Below are 16,688 nucleotides of genomic sequence, written 5' to 3' on the forward strand. Positions count from 1 at the left end.
ACAAAGCCACATGTGCATACTTGTGAAACTACATTATCTCAGTTGTTCATTTTTATTTCCCTTTTAAGACAAATTTCTTTCGGTTGGGTTGTACAGGTTATAGGTCACATTGACGGTGGAAACATTTTTGAATTTATTCATCTTGGGCTAATTATTTATATAACAAAAACCTAGCATTTGAACAGAGGTGTGCAGACTTTTTATATCATTGTATGCTTACTTGTTTTAAAAACTTTTGCCAAGTCAAATCTTTCTGTTCTGTTGGCAAATAATTTTGCTTAAGTAGTACAGTTCTTATTTCATTACTTCTTTCTTTTTTTGAAGCCCTTTTTTTTTTTTGCTGTGAAATAGTCTTAATGTACGGTATTTCAAACTATTTCATCAGCCTGAAAGAAGTGCCAAGATGGCTGCTGAACTGATGGCTGGGAGTGGCGTACACCTCACCAATTCCCACCGTAAGCCTCACTTTAGCATCTGCTAAATGACACCGTGCTGATGTAAGGCTGGATTTACACTGCACAGTTCAAGTGACAATTCCGATTTTCTGCTTTCTACCGGCACAATTGGGATATGAGTCATGGCGGCGTAAAAACAGAAGAAAACGCATAGGATGGGATATCTTCGGATCAGAATCAGGCTTCTTCCAAATGTAGATAAAAATCCGATACGTATCGGACATCTGCCAATGCAATTGCAGCAAAAATGTACAGATCCGATATAACTTGGAAAAGCAAGCCTGATGTCACCAATTGGTGACATATATACCAGAGGTGGGAGGGAGTAAGTCATATATCTACAAGTCATAAGTCTTAACCCTCAAGTTTCAAACTAGTCCCAGGTTACTCTGGCAAAAACAAGCTCGTCGAGTCGAGGCATTTGTCTGGTTAAGCAAGTCATAAATCAAGTCATAATCAGTCACAATATATATTTGCACATTGGCCACTTTGCAAAACATAATCTTTGAATCCAAATGTAATATTCTCCTTTGCGATACTTGCTTCATGAAGTGGCCCCTGCACTCCGCATCATAGAATACTTGTGGGTTGATAGGTTCCGCCACACTATGCAAGAAGTAGTTTTCCTTTATTAAAAAAAATAAATAAATAAAAAATACCACACCATCTTGGAAATGAAGATTTTCAAATGTAAGCAGGCAAGACTTGTCCAGTCAATTACTTAAAGTCTAAGTTGAGTCACGTCTCTGGAATACCAAGTCCAAGTTGAGTCTTTTGTAAATTTGTCAGTGGTCAGTCCAGATCAACTAAATGTTTAAATAGAATTTTGAGTTCAACATTTTTATGATTTTTATTTATCGTTTAATCCTGTATTGTTATTGTCCGGACGGAGTTCTTTACGTGCAATTTGTGCAACACATTCTTCACGTGTTACAACACCGTGGCTTCGTAGTAAAAGAGTGCGGGAACTAGACTGGCCTGCCTGCAGTCCAGACCTGTCTCCCATTGAAAATGTGTGGCGCATTATGAAGCGTAAAATACGACAACGGAGACCCCGGACTGTTGAACAGCTGAAGCTGTATATCAAGCAAGAATGGGAAAGAATTCCACCTACAAAGCTTCAACAATTAGTGTCCTCAGTTCCCAAACGTTTATTGAATGTTGTTAAAAGAAAAGGTGATGTAACACAGTGGTAAACATGACCCTGTCCCAGCTTTTTTGGAACGTGTTGCAGCCATAAAATTCTAAGCTAATGATTATTTGCTAAAAACAATCAAATTGATCAGTTTGAACATTAAATATCTTGTCTTTGTAGTGTATTCAATTAAATATAGGTCAAACACGATTTGCAAATCATTGTATTCAGTTTTTATTAATGTTTAACACAACATCCCAACTTCATTGGAATTGGGGTTGTAGAAACATTTTGTGATGGCGACAGTTTGACCCCAGAACAGATTATTTAAGTTTCCATTAGTTATTCCAGGGAAAAGTTTAAATGGAATATAGGGCTTACCTTTTTATAAGATCCATCCACCCCTGAGGATCAGGCCCAAGGACACAGGAAGAGGCAGAGGAAGACATATGCAGCTTGACAGAAGCACATTATTGCATGTAATCTTCTATCCATTACATTAGGGAAAGTTTGATATTTTGAATATGAGAATTCCCCTCTTTTATTTATTTTCAACTTTAAAAAAACAAACATTTTTGACTGTTTGATGCATAATTTGATCTGACAGCACATAACAACGGAAGTGTTATTAATATATATTTTTTTGTCTCCCAGACATTGCGGCCAAGAATAGAGTCGCACAATGACTCACTCACACACCAAGATGGACAGCCAGCTTATTATCTCACGTGGTTGGTTGACACACTTGTGTCCAAGCATACATACGGAAAAATTAAGGCACTTAAATTTGAATTCCCTTGACCAACTGTCATAAAAACAAAGAGAGACCATCCAGCATCATGACATGCTTTAATGCAAATGCTTTCAATTTAAGTGAACCGTCAATGTTTCACCCTTTTGAATAGGAGGGAGGACTTTCAAACTAAATTCATCTTTTGATACAAATATTTGAGCCAGCTCAATGGGCCTCTCAGAAATTAATCATGCATAAAATTCAACTACTAAACGTGTTTTCTGCTCACAAAAAAATGTAAATAAAATAGTGCCTTCTTATACATTAACATAAAAGATCATTTGAGCTCATTACACTCAATTGGGAGTGGCCTCGCATGTTTCTGTGACGTTTACATTCGGAGAGCATTGTTTGGTCTAATCTGCCCTCTGACTAATTACAGTACAAATTTTAAGTGTCATGTCCGTAAGGCCATATTAGAAGGGAGTGTGCACAGCGTGCATCCCAGTTTTGACCACAAAAAAAGACATGGAAACTTTTCTTCAATTCCATTATGCTTACTACATATTGAATTATCTGGCTGTTTCTGTACATGTAGTGATCATTAGAGTAAATACAATAATGCAAAATAACTACAAACTTCAACTGTAAAGTACCTGAGAGGACAAAAAACGAACATCATCCCGTTTAAAAATAAATGTGTTTGCGGTCATGTGTGTTACTGGCACAGTCATTTCACTTGGCCTCGATGTATGTGTTGCTAAGAGACAAGCTTGTGTGTGTGCATGTGTGTGTAAGTGGAATGCGTGACGTCTACAGGGGCGTAGTTGTCTGTGTAGGACTTTGTTGTTCTCACACACACATACGCACACAAAAGCTTGAAGGGAAGTTGTAAAGCCTCTAATAGCGCCCCTCAGAAGACTGTGATGCTAGCCCTCAGTGTGTGTATTTGTGTGTTTGGGGGTGGGGCCTCCCAATCATAGCAGGTGAGGTTCAGCAAATATGTCACAAAACCTCAAATTAGGCATACCTTAAATTACAATCGCAACCATATTTTTTAATTGACTGAGTTAAATTGAATTTTTATTTGTTGAATACGTATTTTCATTGTTGTTGTTGTTGTCATAAGACAAGAAAGTTGTAAAAGACAAGATCAGATGAAAAATAATTTGGAAGAAACAATCTTTTGCACTGCAGTATTCTAAAGGGTCCTGGGAACTTGGAGCATCATTGAGAGCAATAATCATTATTTTAGGTCTTGGCTATATTTTATGTATTGAAATCAAATAAAAATGTAAATGGTAAGTATTAACATCTCTTCACACAATTTTTACTGCGTTTCCCCACTATGAGATCAAAGTCTTAGCTTATCTACTTTGCCGCCTTTATGTTTCATTTCCTGTTAAAAGATATCAATTAATCCATTCATATTCTATAGCACTTGTCCTGACTGGGGTCGCGGGTAAGCTGGAGTTTAACCCAGGTGACTTTAGGCGAGAGGCCAGGTACACACTGGACAAATAACCACCCACGCCTACAATTTTGAATCTTCAATGAACCTAAAATGCATAGAAAAGCCATGCAAACACGGGGAGAACATGCAAACTCCACACAGATTCCAACCCCGAAACTTAGAACTGTGAGGTAAACGTACTAAACACGAGGTAATTGTGTCGACAGATACCAAAGCATCTAATGGAATAATTTTGGGCTTAAAAACAGGAATCTGATTCCTTTTAACTTGACATATTACAACCCCAATTCCAATGAAGTTGGGACGTTGTGTTAAACATAAATTAAAACAGAATACAATGATTTGCAAATCATGTTCAATCTATATTTAATTGAATACACTACAATAACAAGATAGTTAATGTTCAAACTGATAAACTTGATTGTTTTTAACAAATAATCATTAACTTAGAATTTTATGGCTGCAACACACTCCAAAAAAAGCTGGGACAGGTAGCAAAAAAGACTGAGAAAGTAGAGGAATGCTCATCAAACACCTGTTTGGAACATCCCACAGGTGAACAGGCTAATTGGGAACAGGTGGGTGCCATGATTGGGTATAAAAGGAGCTTCCCTGAATTGCTCAGTCATTCACAAGCAAAGATGGGGTGAGGTTCACCTCTTTGCAAACAAGTGCGTGAGAAAATATTCAAACAGTTTAAGGACAATGTTCCTCAATGCACATTTGCAAGAAATTTAGGGATTTCCTCATCTACGGTCCATAATATCATCAAAAGGTTCAGAGAATCTGGAGAAATGTAAGCGGCAAGGCCATTTATCAACAACACCCAGAAACGCCGCCGGCTTCTCTGGGCCCCAGCTCATCTAAGATGGACTGATGCAAAGTGGAAAAGTGTTCTGTGGTCCGACGAGTCCACATTTCAAATTGTTTTTGGAAATTGTGGACGTCATGTCCTCCGGGCTAAAGAGGAAAAGAACCATCCGGACTGTTATGGCTGCAAAGTTCAAAAGCCAGCATCTGTGATGGTATGGGGCTGTGTTAGTGCCAATGGCATGGGTAACTTACACATCTGTGAAGGCACCATTAATGCTGAACGGTACATATAGGTTTTGGAGAAACATACGCTGCCATCCAAGCGACGTCTTTTTCATGGACGCCCCAGCTTATTTCAGCAAGACAATGCTAAACCACATTCAACAATTAGTGTCCTCAGTTCCCAAACATTTATTGAATGTTGTTAAAAGAAAAGGTGATGTAACACAGTGGTAAACATGACCCTGTCCCAGCTTTTTGGGAATGTGTTACAGCCATAAAATTCTAAGTTAATGATTATTTGCTAAAAACAATAAAGTTTATCAGTTTGAACATTAAATATCTTGTCTTTGTAGTGTATTAAATTAAATATAGTAGGTTGAACATGATTTGCAAATCGTTGTATTCTGTTTTTATTTGTTTGACACAACGTTCCAACTTCATTGGAATTGGGGTTGTAATAGAGAATGTGTAATAGTCTCCTTATGGTTATGTTCTATTGACGTCCAAGGACATCTGTCGATTTATCAAAGCATGTCTTCCACTCATATTTTGGTGTAAGTTTCTATGCTTTGCTAGTAATGGTGTTAATTGGTAAAGCACCAAACAAATGGATCAGTCCAAGCTGTACAAAAATCCAACATTGATAATAAAAGAGATGTTTTGAACAACGAATGTGTTTTAAGTATACAGTACATAAGTGTACATAAAAAGGGGTCCAATAGAAAGTGTCTCAACATGTTTGTCTGTTGAACTTCTGCACATTTCCTGCCTGCTATTGACTCCGACTGCCTTTGCTCATTTATTAGCGGCTGTGCGGCCAATTAGCTCCCTGCCCCCTTTCCTGTGGGGGAGAAAAGTGAGTGAGAGGGTGGGGGGGTGGGGGGGGGTGTACTGCTTGCTGGGAGCGAGACAGAGGAGACACACGGAAGGGGAGGGCCCTTCTCCTCTGACATCGTCATAAAGGAATCCCCTGGACTGGGCTCAGACCCGCCTACTCACTTACTCTCACCCCGTCTGGCACCCAGACACACTCGCGTTCTCACACACTTGTGTCTGCACTGCTCAAGGAGAAAGATAGAGACTGCACATGAAGGAGAGGGAGAGAGAGCGAGAGCGAGAGCATGAGAGAGGGGCTGACATCTATGTAGTTGAGCCACACCACTGGAGAGCATGGTGAGAGTCAACGGGAGACGGAAGAAAGGAGTAACAATGCTCTTTCAGGTAGGTGCACCATTCCCCTGAGGAGGGCACCTTTGGTGTTTTATTGTTTCATAACCTGGCAAATCTGTACACATTCCTGTTGTGTGTTGTACTGTGCGTCCTCCCCAGTGAGGCTCACATCATTTTGCAAAGGCTGCAACCTGTTGATAGGGGACTTGAACGTTCATTCAAGTGCACCACCTCTTGTATTGTCTGAGTGGAAGCGTCTCCATTACAAAGGTCAGACATAAATAGTTTCTTTGAATGGGATGGTTCCACGTCTGTCTGCCAGTTTGAACTCCACCCTTGTGAATGACATAATTGGCTCTCCTCAACCTGTTTGTCGGCTTCCTGCGCAACCCTTGGCGAACTTCCATGTGGATGCGTGTCATCGTCCTGTCCACGCGTCTATCACAGCGGCTGTGATCGGGGTCATTAAAAGTCGCTGAGGCGCAGAGACGGATGCTACGGCAATGGTGACACGAGGCTGGAGTCACTCAAACATTCCTCTCATTGTTCCGAGGCCCTGTAGGATCCCAAAAGTCCATGAAAGGAATGTACTTTTTATTTTTTGGTTCCCCTTCTGGAAGTACTCCAAAGTGGAGCCTAACTGAGTGACAATGGGACAGGTATCCCATTGGGGAATCATTTAGATGAATGCTGGGAAAGTAAAATAGGAGGAGGGCCCACAAAAATGGGAGCAGACTCAGGAAAGGGATGGCGTAGTGGAATAAAAGTGCATGCATGGTCCTGCCTCCATTTGTGCATGTGCGGTTCATGGCAGCAGGGTGGCTGTGGACTAAGTAGAGGCCTGGTGGCGGTAAGGGTGTACTGGCTAAAGACCAGGCTGGGGATAAAGTTACACACACAGAGCAGAACCAAGAACTCGGGGTTGGGCTCGTGGTCCCGGGAGACTTTCTCTCTGCAAAACCTTCATCTGGAATTCCCACAGATGAATGTCACCCAAGTGGCCTGTCCCACTGATTCCCAGCCAACTACAGCGTGGAACGGAGCGAAAGGCACCCAGCACGGAGCGCCAGAGAGTCAGTGTTTGAATGTCGTTGAATGTCACGGTCTCAGTAATAATTACACCCTCGCACGCAAGCTGAAATGAATACGCTGACAAGCGCGCACATACCCAGACACACAGTGTCTGCTAGTAAGCCAGCTACAGGGTGTGGTACGGCACCAAGGTGTGTGGCCTCAAAGATCCAGCAGTGGTGCACTGCTTTTTCACCTTATTGAAGTGCATGTGCAATAAGCCTTCCTACTGCTAACTTCAAGGTGAAGAAACGTTGTTGTTGTAAGTTCCCGCAATTCCACACTAACCGCCAAAAGTGTTTTTAAGGGGTGCAAGAGACAGATCAGCAATTATGAAAACAAAACACGGTGTATTTACACTCAAAGCGGAATTTAGATGATATTTTAACCCCTGCACACTGTTGACATTATGTTTGAACCTTAGACATAATCAGGTTAAGTCCTCTCCTGTGATGCAATGGAAAGCCGTACCATGGCTTAAACAGGGTGTCCCAAAAGATTTTTACTCAATCTTCGATTTATTACTCATATTTTATTTTGATTTAGGTGTCTGTTGACATTGATACAAGTGTAATGAGTTAAATTTATATATATAACACACACACACATAATTGAAAGGTATATAAAAAACAATCTTCTCCCTAATCTAGTTCACTCTTTCCTGCATTTTGCAAATGTTCAAACTGGTTGCCACTTTTTACAAACACAGCTGCTAACGCAGACCAATGGATTTGACAACATTGCGGGACATTTCATTTAGAATTGTCAGACAGTCTTAATTTTTTTTCTTTTAACTCATCGACTGATGCTAGTATTGTGTCAAGTAAAAAACATATATTGTACTGAGTATTGGGCAATCAAAAAAAGAGTAATGTTTTTGGGACACCCCCGTACTGCACTTTAAATAGTATTATCAATATTAGTATATCATATTATTAAAGTACACAACTGCACAGTTTGCTCTGTGAAGGTCTTGCCAGCCTGGAGGTGTGAATGATGTCATATCAGCGCATATTGGTGCTATTCTGGGCTTTATGAGGCCGAGTGAGGATCAAGCTAACGCACATGCCATGTTTGCCCGGTAGCGCCGCTGACATAACCGTGTTTGTTTATTGATAGTTTTGTGGGCGGGCACACCGCCTGTCAATCCATATGCACGTATGCATGCACACGCAAGGGCACCGAGAAAAGATATGTGTTGAAACAACAAGGACTTGAGACCCAGCTGTCTCAACACAGGCTTTTCCACTTAACCGTGTACCCTTGTGTAAACGGCAAAGTCAACCCCAAAGAGGAGAGACAATCAGTGAAAACAGCCAGCGGCCCCATTTACACTCGCCAGCACGTCGTGTGCACCAATATCAACAACATCGATCACACACAGTGTCAACTGTCATAAACAGTGTCATTTCTATCTCAAAAGGTTTGAGCTATAATACCTTGTATTACTATTTATGTACTTCTTCTTAAGCCAGGTAGCAGGCGCAGAGTCAACACAATTACTCTGATTGAGTCATGTTTTTGGGGGATCTTTCTACAGTCTTATATGAACTTCATTGACACAGAACGGGGGGAACAAGGTGCTTTGCCATTATTCCAACTTCAGAGGTAGTATCAGAGACGTAACAGAGTCTGGAAGACTCCTGTGTAAATGGTGAATGGCAGGACAGAAGTGTGAAGCTTCACAATCAACACTCACTTCTCCAGCCCAGTTGTGTCAAAACCAATGTCGCGGTCCGACAGATGTCGCAATAGAAACGGGTGCTGACGTTCACACAGTTGCATCTATATTTAACCTTTGCTGGATTCTGTGTGAAATGAAAAGTTGGCTTACTGGCAGAGCTTCTCGTTCAGATGTGGCTATTTTGCAGGAATTCTGTGTACCAGAGCCTGATAGCTCCAGTGCACCACAACGGAGAGAAAGGACAGGGAAACAAATGTTCTAAAAATAATAGTACTTTTTAAATCTACTATATTAAAGAAAAGAAAAAAATAGTATTGGAATTTAAAAAAGTTTTTTCCTTTTTTCCATAGCCCTACTTGCCCTTAATGCAAATTCTCCACTGAGGTACAATTTGTGGCCATCATCACTCACTGAGACTCATTTTTCCTCTTCTATTCCTCAGGATGCACAACGTTGGCACGACGTCGAGCCGCAGCCGGCTCCGCAGAAGCTTATGATTACATCTAACCATAATAAACATCCCGGTAGAGAGGAGCGTTACATGTCGCGTTGACTGGCTCCACACACAAAATAAACAAGACGGGCCAAACGCAAAAGTGAGACATCACACAGCCAGCGTTTGAGGTGATGTGTTGGACAGTGTGCGTCATCACATGGGAAGGGAAGGGAAGGGAAGGGAAAGGGAAGGAATGAGCCCATAGGCAGGAACAGCTGCGGGTTCGAAGCTCGGAAAAGCGATGGAAAAGATGAAAAGGCAAAGAAAATAGCACAGAATGAGAGAGGATGAGAGATTTTTTTTAGCCACTGGCGGCAGTTATTTCTACTCAGAGTTGCATGACTTACATTTTTTCTTAGCCGACACTAATGCGACGAAGGTTCAGTGATCGTCAACTAGTCGCTGATGGAGTCATTGATATTTTTTCAGGACAGTATTATAGTTTAAAAAAACTCACAGGAGGAGGGATTGCTTTGCAATAATCTATATTCACCGACAATGGAGATCTTATACACTTAATTTACGCAGCACGTACATGTTAGTACACGAGCATTGACATGGTCTGGGTGAAAGCCAGCCTGTTGCTGCTGGGACAGCAAGGTAACATTTGCACAACTTGGCCAAATGGGGGAAACCTGTCCTCGGTCTCGGCCCACTACAGGAGCCGGTTCTGCATGGTGGGAATTTGTGGTGATTTTCCCGCTCTCATTCCACTTTGATAGCGTGGAGTGAAAAATTGTGCAAAATCCTGCTCAAGCCTTCCTTATTTCCCCAATTGCTGGTTCCCCCCACACTTGCCAAAGCTGCACATTCAGAAATCGAAAATTTAAATCAACTAAGGGGACTCTCTAATTTCATTTAGCGCATTCCAAGTCACAAACGTGATTAATGACTAGTCGACGTCACACTTTAAACATCATTGTGGAGTACTGAAATAGTCAACTAGTAGTCCCTAATTGTTACCAGTGGGTTTCAATTCAAAGAGCGTTACATTTGTATCAAATGGTATCTTCCATCACAACTGATCCTGATCACAACTTGTCCTTTTTTTTTAACATTTAGCGTTATAAACGAAAAAGGAACATACAGTAAGTATTGGAGCAAAACAGACTTGCTTTGGGCTTTGCATCAAATAAAACAGTAGGTAGCTATTATACTATTTTGGGACTGTGTTTCCAGACTGTTATGCCTGCAGTTTCTGCAGGAGATTGGTGATAAGAGTGCCCACTGTGTCCCAAGTGCTGCCCTCCACATCCCAGCAGACAGGCTTTAGCTTATTTAGAGTCCGGAGTTTCCCCAAAAGTGTCCTGCTGACTCATACGTTGTACAAGCACCTCTTATTGAACGCGGATCATCAGAATGTGGATGTTAGATGTTTAGAATTACCTTGTCTTTTTGCTTACAGTAACAGAAAATGAATAGCATGAAATTACCACGTTGCTACGTACGTGAGGCAACGATGAAAGAGCAAACCTGACTGGTGCGCACATCTATTAGAGGGAGTGCCACTTGACTGGCCAGTTCCTTCTAACCAAATTCTCCATTCTGTCATTGAAAAGCTATTTTTATAAGAGGCCACGGGAAGTCTGGGAGTTGACAAGAAACACACACACACACAAGGACGCAGGGCCGAGGCAAGGGCAGTGGGCAATGGGGACTATTATGGTGTGTTGTAGATATGGCGACGATGCTTCCCGTCCCAACCCTTCTCTGTTGACCAGGGGAATTCCTGGCAGAGTGATTTTGGAGACTTAAGACTGAATCACATTGCCAGGGATTTCCAATGGCTGGCATGAGGAACGCAACACACTCACACACACCTTTCGTTTTGCACACTCGCACACAAACACACCCACCGATGACTGTACTGTACTTGGCTGTGCGGTGGCAGGACTTAGCACACATGTGAACACTGAAAGTGTGCCATGTTCACAGTGGTTAAGTTCTGTCACCACGGGGCTGCAAACTGCAGGGGATCAAGGTCACAGATTGCCATCGCTTTTCATCAGCAGAGACCCACGGAAGGACACCCATTGAAATGAAGGATTTCATATTATGAGCAAATTGTCTTTTAATAACATGCATTATATTGGTTATTTGTAATTAATTTGTGCAGCATGTCCCGCATGTCATGGAAGTGTCATTCCAGGATCTGCTCTGCATGCACACCAATATTATGCTGGTGGAATAGTCTCATTTCCATTCCCATAAACATGTGTTGTGTGGTTTCCTACACAATGAAAAGGGGGCATGAAAGTAATGCTTTGTATTTACTGCCAAAAATGACTCCACTGCTACGATTTGTTTTTGTATAAAGGCCTCCCCCAATATACCCCTGCTTCCATCTGCAGTTGAATAACTACCCCATCACACGCCACACCACTAAGTCCCGCCTCTATATTAATATCTAACACACAGACACTCCAATATCTACAGTATTTTCTATAAATTTTATGCTTGCAATTTTAACATGTTCAAATACATTTACAATCTGTTCTAAATAAGTGCGTATAAATATGGTTAAATGTGTTCAACAAATGTGGGAGGGTTAAAGCTATTTTAAAATGTTTTTATATGGCGTCTCCACTGGATTTTCACCCATTGCGAGTGAGTCTGGAACGTATCCCACCCAATGAACGGGGCTTCACTGTACAGGAAAAGTGGTGTGTTTCCATGATAATATGTATTAACCTCTAAATCACTTTAAACTATAGCAAAATATAGCATTGTTGTTGCAAAATTATCTCTTAAGTTTATGAAATGTGTTTACTGAATGTTTTGAGTGTCTCACTACTGGCTGCATGTTGCTGTAAAATTGTACAGTTCTAGCATAACTTTTTTTTAACAACTCCCTATACTAAATACTCAAAAGAAACAGAAAAGTATTTTTCCTATTCATTGTACTTGTGCCAGTGTTGCGTGCATGTGACGCATGACTCACGATTGTGTTATGACAATGTCAGGGTGATGTGCTGCGCCCAGCTCATGAGAGCAGGTATAACGACGTCTGCTCATAACTGCTAATCTGTTGAAAACACGAAATGTCATCAGCTCCTTCTTCACTCTCAAAAGGACATGTGTGAAACTTTGGGATTACATTTATTTATTCGTTCATTCATTTATTTAGATTTTGCTTTGGCAGTGGATTTTTGCATGACAAAATTGGGCCAAATAGTTTGACCTAAAAATATATGTATATACTGTATGTGTGTCAGTATAGACAGTACACCCTACTGGGCCGGTCTCCTGTGCCTGCTGTGCTGATAATCAGTGTGTGACGTCGGCTGGCTCAGTTCAGCAGGAACAGGGGCCTGTGGTCTCATTTACACTCATTTCATTATACCTTTATACCTAAAATATATGCATATGTATGATATAAATGACTGACATTTTGACATATTCAAGTTATGCATTAATATGGCAAAATGAGGTGAGTTTTTTTCTGTACACACACATCTATATATATATTAAATATATGCCTGATTAAATGTATGTGATTTGGAATTTTAAATAAAAAAAATTGTATTTTTTTTTTTTTTTATTTGAGTGTCCATTTATAGTTTGTAATCACTTGAATTGTACTCTGCTGCAGCATGATTGGCCAGAAACAAGAAATCTCTGCAGGTGTTGAACTGCTAATAAAAATTGCTGTGTACACACACACACACACAGTCAAGGCACTAGAGCCTTTTTTCCTGGCCTGATGTTAAAAATCCACATTTAAAACCAGGTTTAATGGTTTGTTCTAAGAAAAATCCAATTTTAGACCAGAAAGCTTGTCTTCTCTGCAGTATGAAATTTTTACCATATTTCCTACAAATGATAGGCATTACAAGTGAGTGTAGTTACTCTAATTATCAACTTTGGGATATACAATGTCAAATTATTAAAATATTTCACATTACAGGTAATAGTAAAAGGCTCTTCTACAGTCATGAATCATACAAATACAAAATGTCGATAGGTACAGCATGGCTATTTGATTTTGCTCCTGGACTCCCTCTACAGGTGTGAAGTGTAATATACTTCGACAAATGCAGTGACCAGCTGACATGTGACAAAGCGTCACCAAAGTAAATGTTAAATATAATGCTTTTCTACCTTCAGAGTAGTCAAAGCGCCTTTACACTGTGTCCTCATTCACCTACTGATAATGCAGCATCAAGAGAAACTGGGGTTTCAGTATCTTGCTCAAGGATACATGGCTATGGTCACAGTGGCTGAGGATTGATCCCACAACTTTGGGTTGCGAAACGACCACTCTACCATGCCATGCCGCCGCAGGTGGCAACACAAGGGCTGCCATGGCAATGGAGAGACAGCATCATGAGGCTGTTTTCACAGTATAAAATTGCTTCATAATCATGTAATAATAAATTATGGTATGATACAACAGTGTGTCAAAACAATGTCACACACAATTAAGGCATAGCAAGACAATCTTCCATTGTGAAAGCCTTCTATTGTCTCATATTACAAATATTGCATCAGAATGGTGCTAGTCATTTTCTTCCTTCTAGAGCAGGGGTGGGAAAAGTCATTATTTCCTAAAATTTCATTATGAAATATTTGGTTGATGGTTGAACATTAATTTTAAAAAATGCTTATACTGTACTTTCACCAATGTTTTATTTTAATAAATTGGCTGGTTAATCATAATTTATTATAAATAAAATAAATTGAGAATCAATTATTTTATTAGTAAAATAAACTATTTTACATGTTACACTTACAATTTTTTTTTGTTTTTATACATTTCTCATTAAATAGTTGATTGAGTTTTAATTAAACATTGACAAAATAATTGTACATGTAAATTTAATGTTTAAAATTATTTTACCAAAAAATTGGTTTAATAATTATAACCAAACTATAAATAATACAACTTCAAAATGAGAACAAATTATTTTACTATGAGAATAAACAATTTTCTTTTACCTCATCTCAATATGTAAATTTAAAAAAATAGATGTGGCCCTTTAGCACAAAGTTTGCACACACCTGTTGTAGAGTAATAAGCAGACGTGACACTAAAAGTGAGAGAAATTAATTAGTATACTAATTAAAAGGTTTTGTCGTTCTAACACCAATCTCACTTAAAACACCGGTATCAAACCAATCAGTCACTCAGTTGGGTGTTTGTCCTTGCTGCTTTGTGTTGCTATGGTGACAATGTCACACGGGCCATTATTGGAGTAGAAAAAAAAACCAGCTGCGTCAGAGGACTTCCTGTTTCTCAGCATGAGATAGACATGTTCTTTTTTTTCCCCTCTCCATGTTTGAAAGTTTACCTTTGTGTGTGCCCCTCCCTTGATACACCCATGCACTGACTCACCTGCCTCTTCGGGTTTGCCGATGAGTTTAGTAAGGTTCTTGTTACCATGGTAACAACAGTTAAACACAACAGAGATAAAAAGTCATAAGACATTGGGCTCAGCCCCAGACAGACACCATTAATCCTAATCTGCAACTGACAAAAATGCGCACACTTCTACATCATTGTCTTCCTACTTCTCCCTCGTTTGGCCCTTTGCTGCTTGCCGCCACTTTGGATGGGAACAGACTTAATTGCCATTATGACTGCAGCATTCGTGCACATCACACAGGGCGCTGATTGTTCCACCGTAGGGGGAGGAAGTGGGAGCAAACACACTCTGCTCTGTGCAGACGCCACACATTATCATAGCGTGACTACAGCTCTGCACTCCCACTGAAATACAGTAGTATTTGCATTGCTGTGAGGACCTTCATAGCCACTGAGGGCCCCCTTGACCTGCGTCAAATCCAGTCCCAAACTTTAACTTTCAAACGACTAAATACTATTGAAGGGGAAAATGTCCTCACTAAGGCTAACAATCTAACACGGACACAAGGTCCCCCATAGCTGACCTCTTCGCCTTCTCTGTAGTCCTTCCATTACACATTACAGTGGAACCAAAGTCAAGTCAAAACCATCTGTTCTGTCACGCTGCTTGACTTCCAATTTCAAACCCCATTCTCCCATAGGAAATAATGTAAAGTGAATTAATTTGGTCCAAACTCAACATGTCATTCTTAATAAAACATTTATTAATGGTAGAAGAAATAATTAACATTTTAACATTATAGACTGTCATACAAGTGTCAAAGTTAAAGTTAACCACTACACAAAAAAAACAAAATCAGCCTTTTAAGACACCTGACAGACAGCTGTACAGTCGTCGGTTGCCATTTTGTGGTTCACTTTTTGGGGTTCCACTGATTTTTTAAATCGTACATACTGTATATCATTTTATAACGCGGATTTTTCTCTATATGGTAATCATTTTTTTCGGACCGTTACTGCACACTCAAGTGGGAGCCAGGAGGAAAGAGTGGGTTAAGAAAAGACAATCTCCAAAATTTGGGAGCATTTCACTATTTAAAAAAGAAGTTACATAAAGTTCAAGGCTGGCTTAAGCAACTGCACATCTAGGGTAAAGTAAATACCATTAGGTAATCTAATAGAGCCTACCACTAGTAGTTATAATGAATTGTAATCCCTCCTCAGATGATCATGGATAGAAAGCCAACAGTGCACTTTCAATCGCTTTATTGAACAAACAGTAAGAAAAACCAACACACTATACGCTCATTCATTGCCGAGCTGTCGATGGCCACAATTTACGCTGAGTAACTCAACACTGAACTATTTATTATTTTACTACCACTACTCAGACTGGATTATGGTCAGCCAATTAAAAGCCAGTGCTTTCCTGAGCCAACATGGCCAACTCCACACTCTTATTCGCTGACACCGACGTCACTCAACAGGCCAGGCCCTGCCTTTTAAGGCAACACACATTCAAGATACTACAGTGTAAAACGTGAGGTTGGCGACCCCAAGTGGACATAAAAAATACCTACACCTCACATGCATGTTTTGTATTAGTACGCTGTATAAAGCTTTACAATATATATATAAATGAAAAAATAAATATATGGTCGCTGTCCCTGTGATAGACAAGGGACAACTGCAATGTTTGAAGGTTTTTAGAGCAATACTGTCACCTAGTGGTGTTTTATTTGTAACATTTAAATTATTAAAGCCGTGCTATTGCTATGCTAATTTAAATCTGCAATTGACACCCCCACAAAATGTTTATCATTACCTATAGTAACAGTTTAAACCCTAAATATACATGCAGTACCCCAAACTATGAATCCTAAAAGGCTTTATCATTTCAACCCATTTTACAACATTACCCATTAAAATAAATGCCTTACAGATTATTTGATTTTGAAAAAATGCACTGGAAGTGTTAGGAGACTGGCGTGTACGTCACCTTCGCAAAATCTGTAAAAACAGCAATTAATACATTCTGATTACCCAGCGCTTTGGCGGTATCTTAGGAGTTTAAAGAAAGAACACAAAACAATGCCGATAGCCGCTAACAGGTGAGTTTTTTTAGTGAAA

At 40.0% G+C, this 16,688-nt stretch overlaps 1 long non-coding RNA gene across 1 annotated transcript; it reads left to right on the plus strand.

The window, feature by feature from the left end:
• Nucleotides 1–5,835: 5,835 nt before the first annotated feature.
• On the plus strand, nucleotides 5,836–12,794 carry LOC133466464 (uncharacterized). The gene is made up of 2 exons (XR_009784943.1): nucleotides 5,836–6,053; nucleotides 9,200–12,794. It is a non-coding gene; the product is annotated as an uncharacterized LOC133466464 (long non-coding RNA).
• Nucleotides 12,795–16,688: the final 3,894 nt, after the last annotated feature.

The sequence above is a fragment of the Phyllopteryx taeniolatus genome, chromosome 16 (assembly GCF_024500385.1).
Source record: "Phyllopteryx taeniolatus isolate TA_2022b chromosome 16, UOR_Ptae_1.2, whole genome shotgun sequence".
In the NCBI taxonomy this organism is placed as follows: Eukaryota; Metazoa; Chordata; class Actinopteri; order Syngnathiformes; family Syngnathidae; genus Phyllopteryx; species Phyllopteryx taeniolatus.